The sequence below is a fragment of the Pteropus alecto genome, unplaced genomic scaffold, assembly GCF_000325575.1.
Source record: "Pteropus alecto unplaced genomic scaffold, ASM32557v1 scaffold98, whole genome shotgun sequence".
NCBI lineage: Eukaryota > Metazoa > Chordata > Mammalia > Chiroptera > Pteropodidae > Pteropus > Pteropus alecto.
This window is the reverse complement of record NW_006443570.1, coordinates 20649916-20654066: the sequence shown is the minus strand read 5'-3', so window position 1 is coordinate 20654066 and position 4151 is coordinate 20649916.

Below are 4151 nucleotides of genomic sequence, written 5' to 3'. Positions count from 1 at the left end.
ACAACAATTCCTCTAACAGCAGAGGAACCCCTGGCAGTCTGGGTATATAGAGTTTAAAAGAGCCTATGAAAAGGCTGAAATTTATTTGAATTCTTATGGTTTACTTTAATTTCATGCAAATGTTTATATATCTGTATCCATGTTACTATAAAAATACTATTTCCCATCAGGTAAAATTGATCATCTGGAAATATGCTTTATATTCATCCTTTGGTTTCAGTAATTTACACCACACTAAAGCATGACCCTGAGGTGCTTGTATCCCAGTTTCAAAAGCACGCTCTAGAGAAAAAGGACATTGAATAGGGTAGAAAAATTTGTGAACTTGAGCTGAGTTCACACAACTATATAGTAGTTTAGGAGTTGCCATTCAAAGAGGAAGGAAAGGGAATGTGTCATTTATTCAGGCAGCCACATGCCAGCAAAGGCTTTTACTTGTTGATGATATTCCAGCTTATTAATTATGTCTCTTTTAAAACATTGGTTAGATGATATATAAAATCTACCGAATATCTCAGAAGACATCTAATTAAGAAAAAGAACAAGCATCTGCATATTTTTCCCATGTCCCTACTTCACATTTTAAAAGTTTTTTCTGGTTATAACCATGATCATTGTAGAAAGTTTAGAAAATATAGATTATCATAAAGAAAAAACTAACCACTTATAATCCACATCTCATAAGAAACCTGCTTTTTTTCCAGTAATCATTATACTCTGATCATGTTCTCATTTTAAATAGATAACATAAACTAATGGCTTGATAAAATTTTCTTATGTAGCATTTACCTCATTTACTAAACTTTGTATATCAAGGTGGCTTACAACTTGTTTGCTATGATGAATAGTCTGCAGTTGGTATTGTACATAAATCTTTGGAGATATCTCTGATTTTTTTTGTACTAGAATACATTTCTAGACATGAAATTATAAAGTATAAAATGACCCATTTCTAAAGCTTTTGATATAGATTGCCAGAAAGAGTTCCCATTTTCCTAATCCCTTGATGGTATTGCACATTTGCCTAATCCCTTGATGGTATTGCACATTATCATTTGTTTTATGTTAAATAATTTAATAGGGAAAATATGGCACAGCATCTTTATTTAAATTTTTGTTTTTTTAATTTCAGGTTACTATATTTTTACTTTTAAGCCCATTTCTATCTCTTTTGTGAATTATCTGCTCCTAGCCTTTGCCCATTTTTCTATTGGGGTGTTTGCCTTTTTCTTATTGATTCATTGAAATTCTTTGTTTATTGAGATTTATTAATCCATTGTTTTATATATGGTAAAAATATTTTTTTCAGTTTATCATTGGACCTAACTTTTTAAACATTTCCCTCCCTCTCTGCATATACACTTTTATTTTTTAATATATGGCATGGTTTTAAAATTTATGACTACGTAAGAACACGTACTCATTCATGTGAAGATACCATTGTATGGTATGTGAATTATATCTCAGTAAAGATGTTTAACAACAATAACAACAAAACACATACGGTGTGCCAGGTATTTGGATAGAAAGACAAGACACAGTCCCTGTTTTCAAAGCTCACAATTTAATTGGTCTTCCTAGCTTCCTATGTCCTGCAGGGGTCAGAAATAAGTATTACCACTCCCTCCCTGATAACAATTCTTATGTTAGATATATGTAATTTCCTTTTTTTAATTTAAAAAATCATAAATACGTCTAAATGTAAATTAAGTCTCAATGGAAAATAATTTTTTAAATATTTTATCCTTGAGTATGCATATCGCTAGAGAATTATGAAACTTGGACTAAATTATTTGCTTTACATTCCATTTATAAGTAATTTTATTTGTGACTGGAAACACTTTATTTTAATGAATAACTTCTTACATTTTTACACTTTGAAGAGAATGATACTTATCAAATAAAAAGTTATAAAAATTTATTTTTAAAAACTTTAGTTGATAAATATATAGAATTTTAAATATATATCAAATAAATAGAAAGCATCTGCATATTTTTCCCATGTCCCTACTTCACATTTTAAAAGTTTTTTCTGGTTATAACCATGATCATTGTAGAAAGCTCAGAAATGGACCCAAGTACATAAAAATATTTAATGTATAATTAAGGAAGGATTTCAAGTCAGTGTGGAGTGGGGGGAAATGGGCCCATAACCAGATAGTACTGAAATAACTGATTAACTACTTGGGGGAAAAAATTAAGATATACTGTTGTATTTTAAACCATAAACCACAATAAATTATAAATGAATTAACGAGCTAAATTTTTTAGGAAATGTACCTAAATATTCAATTGAAAAAAAGAGAAGCTATAAAGAAAAATATTGCAGGTATAACAATCTAAAATAAAATAGTAAATAGAACCCAATCCTAAAACAAGAGGAGGATGATTTAGTTCAGTAATTTATGACTACTATTGACAGTGTTGTTCCATTCATCTTTATTTTTAATCAGAATTCTGTTGTGCAAGTCTCTAAAATGATTGACCATGTGAAAATGTGGGATAGGTATGGCTATGAATATTCTTGTGCTAGGAATTATTACTACATTTTTGTATTTAAATTATGTATAGTAAATAATGTTTGAAGACTGAATCTATAACATTATAGAAAAAGAATGACCTCATTTGAAGGATCTGTCCTACTATACTTGGCCTTTCTTTTATGTTAGTCATCCATGTAACAGATATTTATTGAGCATTGCTAGATGCTGAGGATGTGGCAGTGATTAAGATACAGTTCCTGCCTTCAAACTTATAATGTGGAGACCAACAAGTAAACAAACAGTGTGAGAATTTCTACACCAAACAACTGTATGGCTGCACTTGGAAAGAGCACAGAACTCAGTGGTAGAGGCATCGAGGAAAGCCTCTGGAGAAAGGAACACCTAAGCTACAGGCTGAAGGATGTGTAGAAGCAGGCAAGCAAAGAGGGGAACAAAGTTGATACTAGGCAGAGGGAACAACAGAGCAAAGTCTAAGAGACAGGATGGCCTGGTTTGTTGGAAATACTACAAGAATTTCAGTAGAGCAAAATTTACTTGCAGTAGAAGTACCTAGTATCTGAAACTAAATGTCATTTTCCAAGGAGAAAGAAAATGCCTGTGATACTAGCATTGGTCAGGAATGGAAGAAAGCTACTTCCAGCTAATGACAGGAAGTCAACCTACTAAATAGGATTGCCCTTGTACCTTTAATGATGGACATTTTGCAAGAGATCAAAACAGAAAATGTATTTATAGTACTTTGCAAAATCTAGCCTTAGTATCTAAAAAGTTTGATGGAATTCTCAGCCCTTTTATTTAGATGTTAATCTTCATGCTATGACCTAGTTAGTGAGACCTGAGGATTCCCACCAACACCCCCATATAACAACTCCTCAGCCTGCTGAGGCAATTGCTCATATAAGAAACTCTGTATGATGGCCTCACCTCACTCTGACTTTAAAGAGATAGGAGTCCTTAAGACCAAGCACTCACCCAGATAACTAAAAGGAGAACCTAGATTGAAATCATGGTTCAGATAGCATACACATTGTTAGGCTTTGGCTTGAGTGGTGGTTAGAATGTGAGTGAGATGGGTGGGGTAGCTAGATTGAGGTAAGGTAGCTAGTGATTGGTGCCTGCGAGAGAGGAAGGGATAAACTGGGTTGGTAAGCTTGTCATGTATAAGCACTGTCAGCAAAGTCAGATTCCCAAAGTATAACTTTTCCAATGGTCCATTTTTCAATTAAGAATTTTTTGCAATTTTATACCATAGAAAGCTATTCTGTGAAAGATTTACCTGCCAATTTAAGGCTCTGTCCATGGTTCAAGGCACTGAAAATGGTCTTTAAACAACAAATTCTTTTAGGATTTTCTGTGGATGCACTGTTTCGCCAGTTCAACCACAGTGTAAGCTTTGACTTGTCTGCCCTCTAGTGGATATCTGTGATCAGTGTCTTCTGACTTAAGGAAAAGCACTTTTTCCTTAAAAAAAAAAAAATCTTACTGATTGGCTTTCCAAGTTTAAGCCTGTTTCCTTAAAGAATTTTTTATTACTACCAAAGCAACATATTTATAATTTTATTCCATTTTTGAGATGCTGATATATACCTTCCCTGGCTTCCCCATAGAATCAGGTCTAGACGCCTGCCCTCTGCAACATCTTTGTGT